This window comes from Chiloscyllium punctatum, chromosome 13 (genome assembly GCF_047496795.1).
Source record: "Chiloscyllium punctatum isolate Juve2018m chromosome 13, sChiPun1.3, whole genome shotgun sequence".
Taxonomy (NCBI): domain Eukaryota; kingdom Metazoa; phylum Chordata; class Chondrichthyes; order Orectolobiformes; family Hemiscylliidae; genus Chiloscyllium; species Chiloscyllium punctatum.
The window spans coordinates 104,011,737-104,037,122 of NC_092751.1; the positions used below are offsets into that span (position 1 = coordinate 104,011,737).

At 45.3% G+C, this 25,386-nt stretch overlaps 2 protein-coding genes across 2 annotated transcripts in view; one reads left to right on the plus strand and one right to left on the minus strand.

Annotated features, from left to right (window-relative positions):
- The window catches only part of cdh23 (cadherin-related 23), a 967,008-nt gene that overhangs the window by 120,865 nt on the left and 820,757 nt on the right, over positions 1–25,386 (minus strand). The window lies entirely within an intron of this gene.
- Positions 1–25,386, plus strand: part of vsir (V-set immunoregulatory receptor) — a 63,246-nt gene that overhangs the window by 10,978 nt on the left and 26,882 nt on the right. The gene's annotated exons all lie outside the window — the stretch shown is intronic.

The window sequence follows — 25,386 nt, forward strand, 5'->3', positions numbered from 1 at the left end:
CCCGCAAAGACATTATATTTCAATTGGAAACCTTGAGAATATTCTAACTATGGCAGTTATGAGTCAATAATTATTGTTCAATTCAATAAAAATCATCCATCAATCTTAATCAATAATTCCTCAAAATGCCAGATATTCTTGTCTTATAGTGTTGATGGAAACCAAAGAAGTGTCCCGGCACAATGGGTTAAATATCAAATGGAAATGTAAACACTTTAAAATCAACCATTCAGACACCCCATTCTGCGGCATGTGGGACTCGAATGCAAACATTTCACTCTAGAGGTAGGGACACTACCACAGCACCGTGATTCACCGTGCTCTATGTCCTAATTAGATGGAAATTTATCAGTTTGCTTTATTTTTGTGCCATGTGAATGCCGTCTATGAGTTAAAATTATTATTCAGCAATAACTTGATAAGAGAATAGATGTGAGTGAGAAAGGTCATTCCAATCCAGGTATCAATCCACATGAGACCCAAAAACATTTGAGAACAGCCATTGAAATGTAAGCTTGGAAACACAGTAGTCAATTTGTACACAGCAAGTTCCTACAATTCAGATAAACGTGTTTTTCTGTGATGTGCAACCGAGGATAAATATTTCACAAGACAATGGGGGAATCTCCCTTGTTCTACTTTGGGCTGTGCAGTGTTTAGATCCACTGGAGAGGGCAGACAGAGTTTACACCAAGGTCATATTCCTTTGACATTGCCCTGGAAGTGTTAGAAACCACAATATTGTGATTGAAGAGGCAAGAGCACTTCTGCTGAGTCATGGTCAGTACATAAGTTCATTAATCACACATATAGCTCATCAACCTCACTCTCTCCATTGGGCCGATGGGCATGTTTCGCTTGAGGTTGAAATCAAACCCAGGTCCCTGGTGCTGTGAGGCAGCAGTGCTAACCACTGAACCACCGTGCCACGTTTTGGCGATGGACCTTGTGGAGGTATAGAGAAGAGTGGGAATTGGAAGGCAAGGCGATGAGAGTTTTGAGTTCCAGGCTACAGCAGGTAGCGGAGCAGACATGATCATCAATGTTCTGGAGAAAGAGTTGGAGGAGGGGCCCTCCACCCCCTGAGTAGGACTGGAACGAAGAATGTTCAAAACACCACACAAAGAGACTGGTGTGATGGGGACCTATAGCCACACCTTTTATCTGGAGGAAGTGAAACAAGTTTAAGGAGAAATTATTCAATTATGCAAAATGCTTGCAAACTTCCTTTGTAACTCTACCCTTGGAGTGGGTGTGTCATTCTAGTGAATCCTCGCTAGTCTCCCTCCAACATTAATATGTCCATCCGAAACTCTGAGGCTCAGAACCATTTGCAATATTCCAGGTGTGGTCTAACAAAAGGAAATGATAATTATGAAAAAAACAATGTTTTAAGTCTGAGGGGTTTGGATAAAACAAGGAACCGGGGATGTATATCCTCCGGCAAATGGGCTAGAGATCCAAAATTTGAAATTAAAAATTGGCAAAGGAGGCAGTGAGGAAATGAGGTGTTTTTTTTTCCTATGTAGAGAGGGATAGTAAAGCCTGGAGCACCTGAAACAGTCATGAAACCCAAATCCAAAAGCCCTTTTAAATCGGTAGCTGGCCATGAACCTGAAGAGATATAATTTGGAGATTTGTGGGGAAACCACAAGGAGTGTTGAGAATGGAACTGTTCAACCTCTTTGACAGAACCCGACATAACTGCAGCAGGCTGAACGGCCTCCTACTGGACGATTAGATTCTACCCTCAATGTGCCTTCAGTCCATGGGTAAGATTCCTCAGCAAACACAGAGGGACCAAACAATTAGTTCCGCCATACCCAAGTGGCTGCTCTGTTCCTAAAATAAATCTTAGAGCAAATTGGGTAAGAAGGATTAAGGTACACAGAATCACTGCACAAGCAATAGCTAGGCAGGAAAAATGAAGCACGATAAATGATTACACAGTGCACCACAGCAGGAAATGAGTTAAAAAATAACAATAGAGCTCTAAAGTTTCTGTGTAACCCTGCCCCCTAAACTATTCATCAAAACAGCTACACCCAATGGTCAAGTTCTTCAACTATAATGCACGTCTGAAATGCTCCAGAAAGCCTTGCATTTCTTTAGCACCTTATGCGGTTTCTCAGGATGTTCCAAAACTCTTCAACTGAAGCCAGGCGAGTGCAGCAGCCATGCTGCACAGCAAGATCCCATTAGCAGCCATGAGGTTCTATGGGTGCTGGGAGAGTGTTTTGCTCGAATCCGGGCCACATCTTATGAAACACCAACCCAAGGTTTTGCTCTACGGAGCTTTCTCTTTGGAATGTGATTTGGAGACGCCAGTGTGCGACTGGGGTGTACAAAGTTAAAAATCACACAACAGCAGTTTATAGTCCGACAGGTTTATTCAGAAGCACACTAACTTTCAGAGTGCTGCTCCTTCATCAGGTGGTTAGCAATCACTTGATGAAGGAGCGTCGCTCCGAAAGCTAGTGCTTCCAAATAAACCTGTCGGACTATAACCTGGTGTTGTGTGATTTTTATCTTTGGAGATGAACCACCTACTACTGATGACAACTTTTGATCATTTGCTGTCACAGAGAGGATTCTTATCCAGGAAGAACATTTCTCAGCCATTAGGGAATTGTGTTTTAATTATGCTGTCACTGCTAGTTTGTCTGTTGTCCATTTTCCTAGCACTACCCTCCCTGTCTCAGGGCAGAGATTTTACTCCAGATTGTCAACCTCAGTGGGAACACTCCAGAGGAATTAACAGGAAACATGCATTTATTTCCAGATATGAGGCTCTATCATTCCGAAATCCCGTTGCTCATTACAGTTGCCAACTGAGGCAGGGTCAACACAATTTCAAATCGGAAGAATCACTGTGGGACTCTGACGGTTCTGGAAGGGATTAATGAGAGAGATGAAACTGAGGATGAATTTGCTGAGAATGTGGGAAGGCAGGATGTTGCAAGATGGATATTGCAGGAGGCGCAAAGGGTTCATCGACTGTACCTGCAGGGTAATGTAGGATCTTGCTGTGCACAAATTCCCTGCTGTGACCGCACTCCAGAAAATACTCCATTGGCCGCAGAGGTGTTTGGAGGTTGTGGAGGCTGTATATTTTTGCAGTTGATGTTTTCTTTGCTGTTGGTCATTATACACAGGAATGTCGGTGTATGAGAATATGAGAATATGAGTTCACTGATTGGATCAGATTAACAGCCGCAATCAGGGAGCCCTGGCTGACATAAAAATGTTGAGTGTCACGTATACTGACACTCTGGTGCCTGACTCCATTTGAGGCAGTATTATAGTCAAGATGGTTCACATGTAAATAAAGGGTGACTTGGTGATGGGATACCAGCCTCTGTCGAGTTATTTAAATGGGGTTTCCATGCATTGGGCAGTTTTGATGTTGGTCACATCTGCAAGTCCAGGTGGCTCGTAACACAGAAAGAAAAGACCGCACTCAAAACCATTTTTACTGAATCACTTTGAAACTACACGCAGTGACATAGCTACTTTCCAAGGTTACCCTGAGGAGAGATGCGACAACTTGTCAACACAGAAACCTCCACTGATGCTGCTCTCGGAGTGACTTCCATTGAGTGTGCAACTGAGTCTGGACTGACTCACCCTCATTCTCATTTTCCTGGGGAAGACACTGAAACTGAAATACCAGGGGGTGTCACCACTGGGGAAAGCACCTGCCCTCCGATTTGGCATCACTCCATATTGGTTTGGATCACGAGGTCAGTGGAATAGATGAATTGCAGTCATAAGCCCACATCTCACTGTGCTGTCACTGCCCATTGCTATGCGGTACCACACTGATGATAAATCATGCCAGTTTTCAGCAGACCCCAATTTCTGTTTATTCTGGGTAGCCACACCACTTGGCATTTTAGGGACTTGATACATTTTAGGGACAAAGAACCACCTCCACTGCATTCTTGACATGACCACGCAAGCAAGAAAAAACAAACACAACCCTTGCACCCTTCTTAATGCAGACAGAACTTAAGGTCCAAAAGTGTGGCGCTGGGAAAGCACAGCAGTCAGGCAGCATCCGAGGAGCAGGAGAGTCAATGTTTCAAGGATAAGCTCTTCATCAGGCTGTACATTCCTGATGAACAGCTTATGCTCAAAATGTCGATTCTCCTGCTCTCTGGACGCTGCCTGACCGGCTGTGCTTTTCCAACGCCACACGTTTTGACTCTGACCCCCAGAAAGTCCTCACTTTCTCCCAGGAAATAAGGTCCACCAAAAACCATCTTAAACAATGCTCCCCCACCTTCTTCCCACTGTGATCCCATTTTTGTGGCTTGAAAAGGTACAGGGTCCCTCCCAGGACCAATGATGAGTGAGGGTCTGTTAGGGTGAGACCTCATCACAGTTCCATGATGACTATTACAGCCCAGGATCTTGTGGCCCCCAGAGTTTTAGCTTGAGATTTCACTTGGGGTCGTGACCTCCACTTTGGGAAGCTCTTTCTGAAAGTTATTGACTCTAATAACAAGTCCAACCAGAGAATTACTTTCAAAGTCCAGCTTCTGTTGTAACATAGGCAATCTGAGAAACAATTTGCGCTCTGCATTCTCCAGCCAATGGTAAAATGCCAGGTCATCTGCGTTTGGGATTTTGTTTGAGGGGTCTGGGGGTTGAGATGGTACCTCTTGCTTGATCACTGGAACCACCATCAGGTTTTATTTTAAGATTAGATTCCCTACTGTGTGGAAACAGGCCCAACACGTCCACAACTCCCTCCCAGGAGGGACCCACCCAGACTCATTCCCTGTGAATGATGCACTACAGGCAATTTAGCCTGGACAATTCACCTGGTCTGTACATCTTTTGTGACTGTGGGAGGAAACCTGAGCACCCGGAGGAAACTCGAAACTCGTGCAGACACACGGGGAGAATGTGCAACCTCCGCACGGTCACCCAAGGCTGGAATCGAAACTGGGACCCTGATGCTGTGAGGCAGCAGTGCTAACCACTGAGCCACCGTGCTGGCTATATTTTTTTCCCTGCCAGAAGCAATCTTTTGAAGACAGCTCAGAGATTAGCTGGTCTTTATGACGTCTGGCATTGTACCCAGCTATTCATTTTGGCTCTGCTGACAAGACTGACATTGAAAGAATTGGTTGGTCACACGTCAGAAAAACTTCCATCTAACCTCCGATCGGGAACAGACAGACTGGTATTTACGAAGCACCTGATCACGTGGTCCTGGACTGTCTCAAAGTGTTTCATTTACAATGGATCTAGTCACTGGTGTGCTGTTTGTAGGTACCTCCAACACACAGTCTGGTCTCAAGGAAGATCTTGCTAACAGCAGTGAGATGAAAAGCCCTATTGTTAGTACAGTGCTGTTAGTACAGTGCCATCACCTCCTCCCCCCTCCATCCCAAACAGGATAACAGTTTTAACAGGTGAAAGGTGGCAAACAGACATTACTGCTTCAGATGAGAAAGGGTCATGCTTTTTGACAAGTGTCTTATCGATCGACTCCCCCCAAGAAAACAGCTTTCAAGACGCCACTGATAGATATTTTAAAAGTTTTGGAACAGCTTCCCCTCTCTGTCCCTTCCACGTCGTCATGCATTTTCACAATAATCTCTTCTCCTGAAATGATCTCTCTGATTCCCTTCGACAGCCTTTAACAGCTGCTTCGTGGTGTCTCTGTGCAGTCAGCGTTCTGTTTGGAAAACAGTCTCCGAATCTGTTGTAAAAGAGGCCAAGAAGGGGGATTCCCTATTAAAATTCCCAGACTGTTGCCCTTCGTTCTCGATGGCTGTACCTCTGACCCAGATGAAAGCTTTCAGATTTTTCTTTTCCCCGTACAATTTGTCAATTGTGTCATTTATGCCATTCTGGAATGTGAGACTCTTGTGGATTTTAAGTTTGTCAGTACTTTGCCCAGAGCATTCTTTGACAGCAACAACATTCTCAATAATTTATCTGTAAGCAGTATTTATGTTTCATATATTCAAGTTATAATTATGTTTGCGGATGAAATTATCTGTCACATTTTGCAATTGATACAAACCCCTTGGCACCCAATACAGGACAACCTCACATTGAGCAGTTTGCTGCTTTTCACCACTCACTTTCATTCTTGAAATGCAACAACAACTTGCATTTATATTGCACCTCCAAGCTCGGATAACTTCGCAAAATGCTTCACATGAGCTCTATCAGACCAAATTTAGCACCAATCCATACTAGGGCAAGAGCCCATGAACTTGAACAAGAAAGGTTCAGGTTTTAAGGAGCATCCTGAAGAAAGATTGAGAGGGGAGATGAAGAGGATTCCAGGGCATGGGCATTCCAGGCAGCTGAAGACCAAGCCACTGAGGAAGGAAAGGCTTATGAGGATGTCCAAAAGGCTGGCATTGAAGGGGTGCAGACAACTGTGAAGGTTGTGGGGACTGGAGGAAATATCGGGGGAGTACTGAGGAGATGTGGGGCGGCACGGTGGCTCAGTGGTTAGCACTGCTGCCCTACAGCGCGAGGGCCCCGGGTTCAATTCCCACCTCGGGCGACTGTCTGTGTGGAGTTTGCACATTCTCCCCGTGTCTACATGGGTTTCCTCCGGGTGCTCCGGTTTCCTCCCACAGTCCAAAGATGTGGAGGTCAGGTGAATTGGTCATGCTAAATTGCCCGTAGCATTAGGTGCATCAGTCAGGGGCGAATTTAGGGGAATGGGTCTGTGTGGGTCGTCCTTCAGAGGGTCGGTGTGGACTTGATGGGCCGAAGGGCCTGTTTCCACACTGTAGGGAATCTAAGCTAACGAGGAGGGAAGTGCAAAGAAGGATGGGAATTTTAAAATCAAGGAACCGATGCCAATCAGTGAGAACAAGTGGAGATGGGGGTCTATGGGGGTCTGTGACTTGAAAAGAGTGAGGTTGTGGGCAGAAGAGCTTTGGATGATCTCACTCTCTGCAGAGCATCGGGCTGGGGTCGCTGGGGGTCGGGCGTGATTAAAGAGACAGGTACAGCAGTATTTGAGGCATGAATGAAGATTTCTACAGCCAATGAGTTGAGTACAGACTGATATTCTGTGTTGAAATTTACACTCATCTCATAATTGAACAGAGCAGAAACAGAACGTCGTGGTGTTCCAGCCCTCAATGAGGCCTCAGCCTTGAGTTGATTACGAATGGCCAAAATAACAAGTAGGAAATATTCAAAGGAAGCAGATTAAGGTTACCCATTGTCCATGTGCTGGGCTTAGTCTCTGACACAAAGACATATTGAGCTGAGACAAATCCCTGCTTTTCGATGGACGTTTCTGAAATGTCCTTTTGTACAACTGACTCACACGAATTCTTTCAACACTTGTACAAAGACCATACATAACTGACAGCATTGTGAGCACGAAGAGAGACTTTTAAAAATCTGTTTGGGCTTGTTGAGTGAAATGCTTGTACTGATTTAACAACCCAAAGCCTTTTCCTTTGGAATCAGAAATATGAATTCTCCATGAGTGAGTCCTGTGAGAAAACACTACTGCCAATTGGAAGGAGACTCTGAAATTGTTCGGAGCAGTTTCAACAACTTGCATCCATATAGCGCCTCTAATGTAAAACATCCCAAAAGCACTTTGTTAAACTAGTGTTATAAAACAATATGGTGGGAGAACAGCCATCCAAGCACTTTAGAAAAATGAACTATGAGCTGAACCTTGTACTGCATTCAGGCTCATGTCAAGCTTTCTGCTGGGGGAACAGGATGAGACTCGCGATGCAGAGTGATGCGGGTTCAATTCCCACACCAGCTGAGGTTACCATGACGGACTCTCCTTCTCAACCTCTCCCTCACATGAGGCATGGTGACCCTCAGGTTAAACCACCACCAGTCATCTCTCTCCAACGACAGAGCAGCTCTATGGTCCTCTGGGACTATAGTGACTTGACCTTTACTTGACCTTGTGTATAGTATGACTGGTCTTGTTGACTGCGTTTCCTACTCTATAGTCTCACCAGTTTTGTATCACACTCTGCTGGTCACACCAGAATAGTATTTTTGTCTGGTCAATGTTTTTGCATCTACCCAGACCCCATAACTTTCTTTTTCTCTGTGTCTTTCTGGGGGTCAGAGCTTCTCAGGAATTCTATAGCCTTGAACTATTTTAGGTAAAATGCTGCCCATGAGATTAATGTTAATACTGAATGTCACTATGATCTGGTCTGTGATCTTTCTTATGTGTGTGGATGGGGCTGGAGATCTTATCTCATAACCAGCGATGATTCATGCCTGTTGACACCAATACACATAGTCCCCTGCATCTACCTGGGGGATTCATTAGTCACTGACAAGACTGTGGGTATATGTCTGCTGGAGTACAGCGCTATTCTCATGATTTTAGATCAGAGTGGTGCTGGAAAAGCACAGCAGGTCAGGCAGCATCTGAGGAGCAGGCAAATCGACGTTTCGGGCAAAAACCCTTCATCGGGAATACAGGCAGGAGAGATAAAATGCTCATGATGCAGAGCGAAGTCAACAGTGTGGGTTCAATTCCCACACCAGGAGAGGTTCCCTTGAAGAAGTCTCCTTCTCAGCCTCTCCCCTCACCTGAAGCACAATGATACTCAGTAGTGAGGGACGGCAAGTTAAATCCTTCCATGCCTGTCTGTTCTGGTGGATTTAGATGTTGCGCAATCCTCGGATCAAACAAAATCAGAAAAGTGCGGGAGAAACTCGTCAAGTCTGGCAGCATCTGTGAAGCGAAAGCAGCGTGAATGTTTTGGGTCCAGTGAACCCTTCGTCAGAACTTCAGAAACTTTAACTCTGCTTTCCCTCCACGGTGACTGTCAGACCTGCTGAGTCTCTCCAGCACCTTCTGTATTTGTTTCAGATTTCCAGCATCCACAGCGTTTTGCTTGATCCTAAATGAAAAAGAGAACAACGTGTGTAGGTCCACATCCTTCCCTGAAAATAGGTGAACTGGTCATCCACCACACTGTTGCAAGTCAAGGGCAATTAGGGATGGGCTGACTGAGCCAGTGATACCTACCCCCCCCCGTCAATAATTGAAAGAAACAAATCACCGCTGGTTAAATAGCAAACAGTTTATGTTTTTGTTCTTTGTTGTTTCTCTGGCTGCTATCCATCTCATCAAAGGCTGGTTGTACCTTGGTGTTTAGCTCAGTCAGCCCATCCTCACTTGCCCCTGAGATGCAGCAGTGTGGTGGATGACCAGTTCACCTATTTTCTGGGAAGGACGTGGACCCGCACACATTGTTCTCCTTTCTGCCTAGGATCAAGCAAAACGCTGTGGATGCTGGAAATCTGAAACAAATACAGAAAGTGCTGGAGAGACTCAGCAGGTCTGACAGTCACTGTGGAGAGAAAGCAGAGCTAATGTTTGTGAAGTTCTGATGAAGGGTTCACTGGACCCGAAACATTAACTCTACTTTTGCTTCTCAGATGCCGCCAGGCCTGCCGAGTTTCTCCCTGTTGTGATATACCAAACTGCCCAAGCATCAGGGTCTCCCTGCTCGCACTTCCCCAGTTGGTTCCAAAGCAATGCAGAGCCCCACGATGGGTATCGGTTTGGGTGCAACTGGTGAGGAACGGGCATCGGTGTAGCTTTGGACTCTACTCCAGTTTTGCTGTCCCTGTTGACCCCTCTCAGGTGTCCATAGGACATTTTTATCAATGCGATATTGCTAATTTTACTTAAATGTACAGCTTAATCAACACTGAAGACACGTAAATAATCAGGTTAAATTATCTGCCAGGCTATTTAAAATGTTCGGAGGATGTGATGGCATACTGATGTTCCTCTGGCAGGGTAAACTAAGAACAAGAGGATTTGATCTTTAAATCCAAGCTTGGTTTCTCCCGAGTGAAGTTCTAGGATTGGGGAAGTCTGGAATCCTCACCTTTAAGAAGTTTTCAGTCAAACGGAGCTCAGCGATTGGTGGAGTTTTATGGGATAAGGGAATCAAGGGGTCATGAACAATGGAGCTGGGGGCCAGTGCAGACATGATTTGAGAGGATGGCAGTACAGGTTTGAGAGATCACTGAACTCTTGGAGATTTCAAAACAAATTAAGCTGCCTACACTCCTCTTTCCACTGAAGCTGCCAAAAAAAAGGGAGGAACTGGGTCTTGCGTTACATTCCTGCTTAATAGAGCTCTCTCTGAGCAAAAGAGCTGCATTGTTTGACTGCGCAAACCGCCACTGCTACTTGTTCCAGTCCAGACTCATCAACATGTTCACAGCTGTTAGGACATACATCTGGAGCAGGTGGGACTTGACCCCGGAACTCCTGGCTCAGAAATAGAGAACACTACCACTGTCCCACAAGCGCCTGTAGGCTGATGATGACGACTTTTGGCTGTTTAGTTGGATGCAGGTTGTTCTAAGAGGCTCAATCATTTGTCAATTACTTACATGCAGGCATTCTTCATTTCACATTACAAAGGAATGATCTACGTTGAGTATTTTTGCCAATAGAACCAAAGGAAGTTTTGAGAATATTACGTACAGTTATTCGAAAATCTGAAAAGGTGATGGATCGATCTTAGGTCTCCATGATATCACGTTGGCCCCTTGATGTCTCAGATTTATTGTAAGGGATATACTCAGTCACCTCTCTAACCATACTGACGCAATCCTGTATTCCTTGCTAATGTGACAGTCACAGGCATGTCAGGTAAACCGCAAGCAATTATGAGAAAATTAGACAGCAATAAGACATGGTGTCCTTTGCTCCTGGGTTAGAAATATACTTGAAACCTTACGACAAAAGGAGAAGAATTAGAGGAGGTGACCAGAATTTTGGAGAGCTCATTTGTAGTTTAGAAAGGGATTGGTTACCATCCAAAGCTAATTTGGATACGTAGGCAAGGGCAGAGAGAGAGTTCAACTGAGAGATGAATTTATTGTATATTGTAATTCAATTAATAGTTGCAAACAGGTGTGATATGATCATTATGGAAACATTGCTGTGGGATGACTAAGGCTGGGAACTGATAATCAAAGGGCGTTCAATCCGTACGAAGGACATGCAAACGAGAAAAGAGGTCAGTAGTGCTGTTTGTGAAAGATGAAACCAGTGCAATAGCAAGAAATGACATTGGCTCAGGAAGTCCAGATGTGGAATCAGCTGGTGGAGCTAAGAAGCAACAAGAGGTAGTGGACATTCATGGGAGTTGTCCACTGGACTTCAAACAGGAGTGTTGAGGTAGGGGGTGGCATTTAACAGGACATTGGAGATTCATGCTACAAGGGTGCCACAGTAATCATGGGTAACCTTATTTGACATATAGACTGGGCCAAGCACATTAGCAGTAATAATATATAGAATAGAATCCCAACAGTGTGGGAACAGGCCCTTTAACCTGTGTACACTGACCCCCCAAAGTGTAATCCACTCAGACTCATTCCCCGAACCTATAGCTCTACATTTACCCCTAACAATGCACCTAACCTATACATCCCCGAACACCATGGGCAATTTGCTCTAACCTGCACATCTTTGGATTGTGGGAGGAAACTGGGACACCCAGAGGAAACCCACGCAGACATAGGCAGAATGTGCAAACTCCACACAGACAGTCACCCGAGGGTGGAATCAAACCCAGCTCCCTGGCTCTATGAAGCAACAGTGCTAACCACTGAGTCACCATGCCACCCCATTGTGGGTGAATTCCTGGAGTGTGCATACCATGTTCTTTTCGATCAGTACATTGGGGAACAGGCTCTCCTAGCTTTGGTTTTGTGCAATGGGAAGGGTTAATCCATAATTTAGTTGTGATGTGGTGCTTGCAAAGCACAGCAGGTCAGGCAGCATCCTAGGAGTTGGAGAATCAGGAATGAACAGTTTATGCCTGAAACATCGATTCTCCTGCTCCTCGGATGCTGCCTGACCTGCTGTGCTTTTCCAGCACCACACTCTTGACTCTGATAATCTACATCCCAGTGTTTTAAAGGTGGTGATCACAGAAATCGTGGATATATTAGTTATCATCTTCCAAAATTCTGGATCAGTCCTGGTTATTTAGAATGTGGTGAATGTTGAAGAGAGAAAACCAGAAATTACCGACCAGGTAGCTGAACATCAGGAGCAGAAAAAATGCTGGAGTAAATTTATAGGTAAGGTAAAGTCACATAGTCCCAGAGGACCATAGGGCTGCTCTCTCATTGGTGGTGAGGGGAGAGATTAAGAAGGACAATCCTTTATGGTGACCTCAATTATAAAGGATGTGATCACAGGACATGTATAAAATACCAAAAGGATTACACAAAGTGTGGATTTATGAAAGGAAAATCATGTTTGAAAAACCTACTGGAGTGTTTTGAGGATGTAACTAGTAGAATAGATAAGGGAGAACCAGTGGATGTGGTGTATTTGGATTTTCAGAAAAATTTGCATCAAATTTCACGTAAGAGATTGGTATGCAAAATCAAAGTATGACACAGAGAATTCTTTCTAGGTAGGAAACTGAAAGTAGAAAGAAATGGGTCATTTTCAGAATGCATGAGGCTGTTTCAGCAATGGCTAATATTCCAGGAACAAATGCGACAAATAGAACATAAGAACTAGGAGTGGGAGTAGGCAATTCAGCCTCTCAATCCTTCGGTCCCAACTATGCACAACCTTCATCAACTATTTGGTTGGAAAATAGTTTATTTTGTTCATGTTTGTTCATGACAAAAAAACCGATGGTGGGATTGTGAGGGATGACGAGGATGTGAATAGGCTTCAGAGAAATTTAATTAGGTTGTATGAGTGGTCAAGTCCTTGGCAGATGCAGTGCAATGTGGATAGGTGTGAAGTTGTCCATTTTGGTAGGATAAATAGAATGGCTGAGTATTGTTTAAATGGTGATAGATTGGGAAACATTGATGTACAAAGAGGTATGGGTATCTTTGTACTGAAAGCAAGCATGCAGGTGAAGTAAACTGTTGGGAAGACAAAAGGCATGTTGGCCTCCATTGCAAGAGGGACTGAGTACAGGAGTAAGATACTTTATTATAGTTGTATAGGGACTTGCTGAAACCACTCTGGAGTACTGTGTGTGATTTTGATCTCTGTACCTAAGACAGGATATACTCATTGTTGAGGATTTGTAAGTGATTCCTGGCATGGTACATTTGGCCTATGGGGAGAGATCAGGTCATCTGAGTGTGTATTCACTTGAATTTAGAAGAACAAGAGGGGAATCTCATTGAAACGGTCTGACAGGGCTGGACAGACTGCAGGGAGGGATGATCTTTTCCCAGGCTGGGGGTGGGGGTGGGGGGCGGGTGGGCAACAGAACAAATTATCACAGTCTCGAGGTACAAGGCCAGCCTTTTCAAACTGGGATGAGGAGAAAGTTCTTCACTCAGAGTGAACCTATGACATTCCCTACCACAGAAGTTTGCGGAGGAGAAGTGACTGAACATATTTCCAGAAAGAGGTAGATCGATTTCTAGAAGCTGAAGGTGTCAAGAGGCAGGGGATGGGGTGGGGAGCAGCAGATTGAGAGAATGGCACTGACAGGATCATCCATGATCATGTTGAAGGGTGGAATGGGCTCAATGGGCCAAATGGCTGAAACCTGCTCTTATTTCCCATGATTTAGGTAAATGGGATGAGGCACACAGATCAATTGATCTGGACCAGTGGTCTCTTCACTCCTCTCTCTCCTGTTTTCAGGGATTTGTTCATGCTATGTTAGAAGTTGGGAAAAAAAAATCAAAGGGACCAATTCATAAGAGATGCCAATAATGCCACTCGGGAGGACTGAATTGGAGGCGCAGCTTTGTGAGGGGGATGTGGAACTTTACTCAAGTTTAAGCATTGTGAATTGAGATGACTGTTTCTCAGGGACCATGCTGTCACAGAGCGAATGAAAAGATCTTCAGGTTAGATTACATTTCTCTGTGTCCTCAGGAATTTCCCATGCACTTCACATTCCAGGAAAGCCCCCCAAAGTCCAGTGGCTGCAATTTTGTTTGGACAAACACGGCACGATCACACCGACGGACACCTTTTCAGTGGCGATGGTCAAAGAAGGAATGCCCACACTTGGGAGAATACCGCCGTGGGGACTTCACTGTGACCACTCTCATGGAGAGAATATTTTTTTCAAAACATTCACCTGTGGGAGGTGGGCATTGCTGGAAAGGCCAGCATTTGATGCCTGCCCCTCATCGCCCTTGAACTGAGTGGCTCGAGAGACCATTTTGCAGGGCAGTTAAGATTCACATGTCGGCCAGACAGGGTGAGGATGGCAGACTTCCTTCAAGGAGATTAGCAAACCAGCTGGGCTTTCGACCATCAGTGACAGTCTCCGTGACTGAAACTAGCTTTAAATTCCAGATTTCTATTCATCGATGGAAGCTCACAAGCTGCTGCAGTGGGATCTGAACCCATGACTGAGAGCACAAGCCTCTGGATTATTCCCCCAGTGACATTGTCAGCTGTGCAGAATCATGGAACTGTTATGGAGCACAAAGTGGCCATTCAGCCCATCATTCCTGCAACACTCCCATTACCTAATGCCAGTCTCCTGTCTTTTCCCCATATTACTGCTCCCCATTTCTATCCAAATAACCATCCAATTCCCCTCTTGAATTCCTCAATTAACCAAGGCTTTGCATTCCAGACTGGAATGGTGTAGATGCCAGCATCTGCTCCAAAATGCCCTAATAATTGCGCCGGCATGGTGGCTCAGTGGTTAGCACTGCTGTCTCACAGCGCCAGGAGCCCGGGTTCTTTTCCCGCCTCGAGCCACTGTCTGTGTAGAGTTTGCATATTCTCCCCATGTCTGTGTGGGTTTTGTTCGGGTGCTCCAGTTTCCTCCCATAGCCAAATGGTTAGGGTGGATTGGCTGTACTGAATTGCCCATAGTGTAGGTTATTAGTTAAGGGTAAATATAGGGGAATGGGTCTGGGTGGGTTACTCTTCAGAGGATAGGTGTGGACTTGTTGGGCCGAATGGCCTGTTTCCACACTTTAGGGAATCTAATCTAATCAATTGCACTGTTGTGCAATACTGCATTACACACTCTCTCTCTCTGTCTCTCTCTCCCCCAACCCTGGCATCTTGCAGCAAGGTCTGAAAATGTGAATTTAATAAAATATTGGCAGCAGAAATGTATTGGATGTGGCAATTCAGACCGGCCCTTTACTTCACAAGCCGAGATAAACAGCTTGCAGAAACTGTGACTCTGGGATTAAGTTACATACTACACCATTCTTTGTTTACTTCTCCCGTTAGCTCCCAAGTGCAAGACTGGCAGGACACATTGAGCATTTACTGAGTGGGAGGACAAACAGGTTCCTTTCACTATTCTGTTTAGTTGTGGATCTGATGCAGTGTCTGTGTGAATCTTAAAAATTAATTGTCATTTGTGGACTAGCTGCTGAAGATTAATGAGCGAGCTCAAGAATACAGACGGCCTGGAGGTAAAGGAAGGGAAACCTCATAATTGATCCATTCAGGTTACCATATACCTCTGGCATAGGTGCATATTTAACTCAAACCCCATGGCCCAAAGGCAGGGACAATACAACAAGAACCCTGCCTGGGCCTGAGGTATTTGTACCTCAGTTGGGGAACAGATGCTTAAGTGGCTGCAAATTGATATTTTTTGGGTCTTAACTGACATTAGGGTAGAATCACAGAATCCTGACAGTGTGAAAGCAGGCCATTCAGCCCATCCAGTCAACAGCAACCCTCCAAACAGCATCCCAACCAGACTCACTCTCTCCCTGGAGCCCTGCATTTCCCATGGCCAATCCACCTGACCTGCACATCTTTGGACTGTGGGAGGAAACCGGAGCACCCGGAGGAAACCCATGCAGACACGGGGAGAATGTGCATACTCCACACAGACAGTCGCCCGAGGGTGGAATTGAACCTGGGTCCCTGGGGCCACCGTCCTGCCCAGAACACAATTCAGGTGGAGCTGGAAGTCAGAGGGCTTCTGGTCCACCACCATTCCAGCTCCAAAGCTCCTTCCTGCCTCAGAGCTGAGCTCACCTCTAAACTGGTCCTGTGTGCCGATGCACTGAGTTTCATACGTGGAACTTGCTGCTGTACACGGAGCTTGGAATTCCACACAACTGAAAAGAAAATCAGGAAGCACATAGCTCAGGGCCTGTGCTCTCAGGTGCAAAGATTCCATCCTGGGCCAAGGAAGGTGCACTGGATGTGACCAATCTGCAAATCCTACAGCAGGTGGTAAGAGTGGGACAGCTCGGCCAGCACTGTGCGCTAGGTGCAAGGCAGCAGACCCCTCGTTATTAAAAGACTCCACACACAAGAGAAGAGCTGGAAGCGTCACTATTGTTGTAAGAAAATGTCTCATTTCCTAATGTCCTTTAGAGAAAGAAGTCTACCACCTGTATGCAGTCTCTACATGTGACCCCAGACCCACAGCAATGTGGTTGACTCTTAACTCACCTCTTGGATGGTCCTAGCAAGCCATTCAGGTCTGGGGCCAATTAGGGATGTGAAAGAAATGCTGGTGTAGCCAGCGAAACCCACAATCCAGGAATGAGTAAGTTCCCACTTCTAGGGCCAATGAAAGGAAGGTGGGGATATATTTTGAAACCGGTTATGGGAGCAAGCTGTTTGCCAATGATGAATCGGATAGATGGGGGAGTGGTACAGACTGCACACCCCTCCATCAACACTATGTAGTTGATGAGGGAATGAAATGTGAAAATACTGTACCATCATCAGGACAACTGTATTTACTTGACACGAGCCAACTCCAAACAGTGGTAATTATTGCTGGAGTTAGCAAGGCCGTTCACCAGAGGTCACAAAGGAACTGTGGGCAGATCTCACTGGAGCGGCTGGGAGAGGGGTTTCACAGCAGAAATGGTTGAGGAACAACATGGGGGTGGCACGGTGACTCAGTGGTTAGCACTGCTGCCTCACAGCTCCAGGGACCCAGGTTCGATTCCCGGCTTGGGCGACTGACTGTGTGGAGTTTGCAAGTTCTCCCCGTGTCTGCGTGGGTTTCCTCCGGGTGCTCTGGTTTCCTCCCACAGTCCAAAGATGTGCAGATTAGGTGAATTGGCCATGCTAAATTGCCCGTAGTGTTAGGTGAGGGGGTAAATATAGGGGAATGGGTCTGGGTGGGTTGCTCTTCAGAGGGTCGGTGTGGACTTGTTGGGCCAAAGGGCCTGTTTCCACAGAGTATGGAATCTAATCAGATAGAGTCACACAGCACAGGAACAGAGCCTTTGGTCCAATCAGTCCATGCTGACCATAATCCCAAAATAAACCAGCCCCACTTGCCTGCGCTTTGCCCATATCCATCCAAACCTTTCTGTAATAAAGTTACCCTGATGTCTTTTTAAAATCTTTCTCTTCTCATGTTAAAAGTATGTCCCCAGTCTTGAAGTCCCCCACCCCAGGGAAAAGACAGCTGCCATTCACCCTATCCATGCCCCTCACGATCTTATAAACCTCAACCTACTGCACTTCAAGGAAAAGAATCCCAGTCTATCCAGCCTCTCCTTATAACTCAAACCCCCCCCAGTCCCTGCCACATCCTGATAAATCTTTTCAGAACCCTCACCAGCTTAATAATATCCTCCCTATAACAGGGCGACCATGTTTAAGAAATTGGTTAAAGTCTCATACCTAAGATATATCCCAGAGAGGAAGAAGGATGCTAGGAAGTGCATAAGCCAATCATGGTTAACCAGGAAAGTTAAAGATAGTATCAAATTGAAAGAAAACAAAAATGTGGCAAAGATTAGTGGTAAACCAGAGGATTGGGTAAGTTTTAAAACACAACAAAAGAGGGAGAAAATAAATGTTGAGGGTAAACTTGCAAGTAATATCGAGACTGAGCTTGTTTAATTACATAATAGGGCACTAGTCAGAATAGTAATTAGAACAATGTGAACCCACCGAGAATAATGTCAATCAAATATTCAAAACAATACAGGTACCGTCCTTTCGGCCCATCAAGTCTGTGATGCCAAAAACACACTGCGACCTAAAACAATCCCACTTTCCCACTGCCAGGCCCATAGCCTGGAATGTTAATGACACTTTGAGTGTTCATCCAAGTACTTGTTAAATGTGAACAGTCTTGAGCCCCTTATCTAAGGGAAGATGTATACATGTACCGGCACTGGAGATAGTCCAGAGGAGGTACAGTAGGTTGATTTTGGACATGGAGGGATTTTCTGATAAGAGAGGTTGTGTATTAGAAGAATGAGGTGACCTTATTGAAACATATAGGATTAGATTACAGTGTGGAAACAGGCCCTTCGGCCCAACAAGTCCACACCGACCCACCGAAGCGCAACCCACCCATACCCCTACATTTACCCCTTACCTAACACTATGGGCAATTTAACATGGCCAATTCACCTGGCCTGCACATTTTTGGACTGTGGGAGGAAACCCACGCAGACACGGGGAGAACGTGCAGACTCCACACAGTCAGTCGCCTGAGGCAGGAATTGAACCCAGGTCTCTGGCAGATTTGAGGCAGCAGTGCTAACCACTGCACCACCGTGCCGCCCAATTCTTAGGGACAAAAACAGAAATTGTTGGAAAAACTGAGCAGGTCTGGCAGCATCTGTGGAGGGAAATCAGAGTTAACGTTTTGGGTCCAGTGACCCTTCGTCAGAACGATTCAACAACCTAATAATGCTGAGCAATTTCTGTTTTTGTTTCTGATTTATAGCATCCACAGTTCTTTTGGTTTTTATTTAATATTCTTAGGGGACTTGACAAGGTAGATAGGGAAAGGTGATTTTCTCCTTGTGGAAGAGTCTAACAGAAGGAGACGGGATAATCACTGAGTAAGGAGTAACCCATTTCCAGCAGAGATGAAGAGCAATTTTTTCTCTCAGGGTAATGACGTGGAAATGTTTCTACCATAGAAGGCTGTGGGGTTGTGTTTTTAATTATGTTCAAGGCTGAGGTACATGTTTAATCAGTAATGGGAGCAGGGTTGTGGTGAAAAGACAGGGAAGTGGAGTTGAGGCTTAACAGATCGACCATGATCTCAATGAATGGCAAAGCAGACTCGATGGGCTGAATGGCCTGATTCTGCTCCCACATTTTTAGATCTTATCACAGATCCAAGATAACTGACTGACAAAAGAACCAGAGACAGCACTGACCAGTTGGGCCGAATGGCCTTTTCCTATGCTACACATTTTATCATGTTTGTTGTTATTTTTAAATTTTACACGGTGAGTTGTGATCTACAATGTGCTGATTGAAAAGGTGGAGGAACCAGGCTCAATATTAAATTGCAAAAGAGAAGTGGACAACATGGTGGCTCAGTGGTTAGCACTGCTGCCTCACGGTGTCAGGGACCCAGATTCAATTCCACCCTCGGGCAACTGTCAATGCGGAGTTTGCACATTCTCTCTGTGTACGTTTCCTCCAGGTGCCCCGGTTTCCTCCCACAGTCCAAAATGTGTAGGTGAGGCGGATTGCTCATGCTACATTGCCCAGAGTATGTGCGGTTGGCCATGGGAAATGCAGGGTTCCAGGGATAGGGTGGGATACCCATTGGAGGGTTGGTGTGGACTTGATGGGCTGAATAGCCTGCTTCCACCTTATAGGGATACTATGAAAACACTTGAAGAAAAAAATGCTTGCACAGGGTTACAAAGAAAGTACAGGATAGTGGGGTTCACTGGACCATGGAGGGGAATGGCCTATTCCAGTGCTCTAACATTACTACATGCACTCCAACTTTATATTCGTTTGCTTATCTGTGGTCCCAATAATTAACTGCACCAGAGAGCTTCTTTCCAACCCCGATTTTATCCTGAGATAACAAAGGGCCACATGAAATGATTCACACCATGAGCCAGTTTTCAGGAACTCTCTGTGCAAATAACAATAAATCTTGGAATCCATCAGATTTGCGAGGGATGGGGATACAATGTTCAGCGGACCAGTGCCAAGTCAATGTGCTAAATGTATTAACAAGCAAAAGAAGAAAGCAGCCATTTCCTTCTCCTGATCACAAGCCAAGAATTTACGAGCATCTGCCAACCTACAGATGACTCTCCACCCCACCACCCCCCTCCAACAGCTAATAAATGCAGGTCATGGTCTTTTGAAATCAATTGAAATTTATACCAAACAGTTTCTTGGCTGAACATCACATACACTTCATGCAGCACAATGCCCTGGTTATAAATAGACCATCATCTGTTTGACCATTTAATTTAGCCCCTCGCGGCTCATACTTCCTAAGCAGAACCTCTTTCTTCATCCTCCCTATATCTTTGGTACCAATGTGAAACACAACAGCTGAATCTTTTTCCTCCCACTCCAAGTTTCTCTCCCCCCCCCCTCCCCCCCCACTTTCCCCCACTCAAATGGCTCCCCACATCATGATGAAATGGTCAGTTTGCCCATCCTCCCTACCCTGCCTGCCCTAGTCCACACAGTGAGTAAGAACCCTGAACTGTTTGTACAAAGAGAAGTGCTGATGCTCCTCCTGTATTACTTCCTGAATCACTCCACTCCCTGATCACTGGCTGAGTTCAGTGTCGTTAATCCAAGGGGTGTGTGTAAAATGAAACTGTCTACCCTTCCCTGATGTGTTGCAGTGTTGGAAGCACAGACTCCAGGTCACCAGTCTGAGCCAGAGTTCCTCAAGCAGCCAACACTTGCTACAGAAGTCATCACTGTGAACAACAGGGTCCACACAGTGCAAGTACAACACGTTGCCTGGCCCTGCATCTCTATTTAACTAGTCATGGAACTGGAGAATCTCTACAGTGTAGCAAGAGGCTATTTGGCCCATCTAGTCTGCACAATCCTCTGAAGAGCATCCCATCCAGACCCACCCCCTATCCTATCCCTGTAACTCTGCATTTCCCACAGCTAATTCACCTAAACTACATATTCCTGGACGGTATGGGCAATTTAGCATGGCCAATCTACCTAACCCACACATCTTTGGACTGTGGGAGGAAAACCAACGCAGACACGGGGAGAATGTGCAAACTCCACACAGACAGTTGCCCGAAGGTGGGATTGAACCTGGGTCCCTGATGCTGAGGCGCAGAGCTAACCACTGTGTCGTTTTAAATATTTTATAAAAATTCCCACTGGTCTTTAGTATTTTTAATCTCCTATTTACCTTTAATCTGAAACAATTTAAAATAGGATTTCAAATCAGCAGTTTCTTAGCAGACAGTTGAACTTATGGGTTTTCCTGTGATGTCACACTGTTTCTTCACTCTATTTACGACAAGCTCTTTCCCCTCAGTTCCTTTCCTGGCTCCCACTGCTAACTGCACTCGATGGTGGAAGTATAGGGCCCTTATTAAATACTCTCTGCTCTGCCTCAGCTGTTTCAGACCTGTTTTGCATGGCAAGTCAGACGCTTAAGATAACGGTCTGACTGCCTGTCTGCTGCAATTTAGCCTGAATTGCAGTAATGGTGTATTTCACATGAACTTGAACAAGTTCTAGAATATGGAAACAAACCATTCAGTTCAACCAATCCATGTTGAACATAATCCCAAACTAAACTAATCCCACCTGCCTGCTCCTGGCCCATATCCCTCCAAACCCTTGCTATTCATGAACTTATCTAAATATCTTTTAAATGTCACAATTGTGCCCACGTCCACCACATCCTCAGGAAATTTATTCCACATGCAAACCACCCTCTGTGTAAAAAAAATTTGTCCCTTGTGTCCTTTTTAAATCTCTCTTCTCTCATCTTCAAAATGTGCACCCTAGTCCTGAAATCCCATCTTAGGGAAAAGACAACTACGATTAACCCTATCGAGACCTCCCATGATTTTATAAACGTCTGTAAGGTCGCCTCTCAACCTCCTACGCTCCAGTGAAACAAGTCTCAGCCTTTCTTTATAACTCAAACCTTCCACACCCGGCAACATCCTGATAAATCTCTTCTGAACCCTCTCCAGTTTAATAACATCCGTCCTATAACAGGGCAACCAGAACTGGACACAGTATTCCAGAAGAGGCCTCACCAATGTCCTGTACAACCTCAACATGACTTCACAACTCCTATACTCTAAGGATTCAGCAATGAAGGCAAGCTTGCTAAACTTCTTAACCACCCTGTCTATAAATGACATGAACTTCAAAGAATTATATACCCGGACCTTTAAATCCCTCTGTCCTACAGCACTACAGCACATGTTGTAGCTGTACAGGGTGTTGGTTTAGATCACTTTTATAATACTGTGTACAACGCCAGTTGCCCTTCTATAGGAAAGATGTGGTCAAACTTGAAAGAGTGCAGAAAAGATTTACTGGTGGGACTGAAGGGTTTGAGCTATAGGGAGAGGCTGAACAGGCTGGGGCTGTTTTCCCTGGAGCATCGGAAGCTGAGGGGTGACCTTATAGAGGTTTACAAAATTATGATGGGCATGAAAAGGTTAAATAGACAAGGTCTTTTTCCCTGGGGTGGGAGAGTTTCACTGGAGCATAGCAGGTCGAGAGGCGACCTTATAGACGTTTATAAAATCATGGGAGGTATCGTAATTGTAGTTGTCTTTTCCCTAGTGTGGGAAAACTAGAGGGCATAGATTCAAAGTGCGAGGGGAAAGATATAAAAGGCATCTAAGGGACAACTCTTTTTCACGCAGAGAGTGGTGCATGTATGGGACAATCTGCCAGAGGAAGTTGTGGAAGATGGTACAATTACAACATTACATCTGGATGGGCACATGAATAACAAGAGTTTAGAGGGATATGGACCAAATCCTAGCAAATGGGATGAGGTCAGATTGGGATGTCGGGTTTGCACGGACAAGCTGAACTGAAGGGTCTGTTTCCATGCTGTATGACTCTGAGGCAATCGGTAGTTCACAGAGAAACTAGAATGTTTGAACTTCTCCTCTTCTATTGTGTCCCAATGAAATAACAAGGTGAATTCAGCAAAACCAAATGACTCATTAAATGGGCAACAGAACTAAGCACTTTGACTGGAATAATATAGAATTTACTATATGGGGAAAATCTTTGGTAATATGAAGCACAAAGGGTCTTGGGACTCCTAGTTCTGGATTTGGTTCAGGTTAACATACAGGTTCAGTTGGCAGTTAGGAAGGCAAATACAATGTTAGCATTCATTTTGAGAGGGCTAGAATACAAGAGCAGGGATGTACTGCTGAGCTTGTATAAGGCTCTGGTCAGACTGCATTTAGCATATTGAGCAGTTTTGGGCTCTGTGTCTATGACATGATGTGCTGGATTTGACGGGGTCCAGAGGAGGTTTACAAGAATGATCCTGGGAATGAAGGGCTTGTCATATGAGGAACAGTTGAGGATTCTGGGTCTGTCCTCGCTGAAGTTGAGAAGGATGCCGAGGGGATTTCATTGAAACAGAGAGGCCTGAATTGAGTGAATGTGGAGAAGATGTTTCCAACAGGAGGAGAGAGTAGGACTGAAGCACAGCCTCAGAACTGAGATGAGGAGGGGTTTCTTTTTTCGCCAGAGGGTGGTGACTCTGTGGAAGTCATTGCCACAGAGGGCTATGGAAGCCAAGTCACTGAGTGTATTTAAGACAGAGGTAGATAGGTTCTTGATTAGCAAGGGGCAGGTGAATGGGCTTGAGAAATATATCAGCTGTGATCGAGTGATGGGCTGAATGGCCTAATCTGCTTCTATATCTTATGGTTTAAGCAAAGACAATATAATGCCAACTTGGAAGATTTTCTAAAAAAGGGCTTTTTTTTTTATTCTCATCTGGACTCAAGAAACTCAATGTGTCACTCTTCCCAGGAAGAGGCTGATAAAGCATGTCAGATGTTTTGAAGATGAAAACATGGACGAGTCAGCTCAGTCTCATTGCTAGACCTCTCCTGTCAGTGTACTCTGAGAAAGAGCAGGTGAGCTATCTCCAGGATCACGTGCAGTACCTGCCTCTCAGCCTGTGTCGTGGGATCTTACTGTGTGGCTGTCAGGTTACCCTCCTTCCAGCAATGGCAAAGATTGGAATTTGCTGTAACGCTTTTGGCACATGCTGACATTTGGAAAGGGTGGTGTACTGATCAATATTTCAAACAAAACCAGGCAAAGCCCCGTTTGTGAGGTATTGCAGATGGGAGGACATTTGGAGATGGGACTCGAGGTTAAAATCTGATTCTCACTTCACATGGGAGCCTCACTTCACTGAGAATTCTGTAAGACCTACCTCCTTATAGCATCATAACTCTACAGATAGAAGCTATTCAATCCATTGAATCTGCATCAACCCTCCAAAGACCATTCCAACCAGACCCACCCTACCCTATATCTGTAACCCTGCATTTCCCATGGCTAACCTACCCAGCCTACACATCACTGGCAAGTTAGCATGGCCAATCCACCCAACCTGCATTTCTTTGGACTGTGGGAAACCTACACAGACACAGAGAGAATGTGCAAATTCCCCACAAACAGTTACCTGAGTCACCTAGATCCCTGCTGCCATGAGGCAGCAATGCTAACCACTGAGCCACCATGCCACCCAACCCTGGAGGGTGCTGTGAGGATGTGGTGATCAAAGATTGGTTGGAGGCTGCAGTCATAAGCATCACTCTAAGATGGCAAATGAACATTTGGAGTGACGCAGCGTGCGCTGGTCTCTCATCACCTTTGCCTCTGACCTCTGACTCAGTGTGTCATGGGTTCAATAGCCAGTCCCTGGAGACATGGGGACAATAACCTCAGCCCTCACTTCCCACTCAGCACTGAGGGCTGTACCACACTGTCAGAGGTGCCATCTTTCAGTTAAGTCAAATCAAACCAGGGCCTGGTCTTCTGCCTTTAGAAGGATATACAGCTCCCCCAGCCTGCTTCAAGCACAGGAGTGGAGCTATCGCCAATCTCCTGACCAATAATTATCTCTCATCCGCGTGACTAAAACAAATATCATTACAGCTGTGCAGTTTGTGGGAACTTGCTATGTACAAATTGAAGCCTGAGTTCCCTTCATTAGATTGGTGACCATGTTTATAAAGTACTTAATTGGCTCACAAGTGCTTTGGGCTGTCCAGAGGTTGTGAAAGGTGCTGTATCAATGCAAGTCTTTCCATACCTACTCCTGGAAAGCACATCTGGGATTAACATTTCGACACAAATTGAATCAAGATGGAAATTGCCGAAAAAAAAATGTGCCGGAGCCCAAACACACCACAACAACTCCCAATGAAACAGGCTGCACCTCTAATTCTGTCAGGGAATTTGGGCATTGCTGGCTGGGTCAGCATTTATTGCTGGTTGCTACATGCCCTCTCGAAGGTGATAGTAAGCTATCTCCTTGTACTGCTGCATTCGGTGTGCTGTCGGTTGACTCACAATGCTTTTAGGGAGGGAATTCCAGATTCTGACCCAGCGACAGTGAGGGAATGGTAATATATTCGAATTGAATTGAATTACTGGTGAGTGGCTTGGAGGGGAACTTGCAGGTGGTG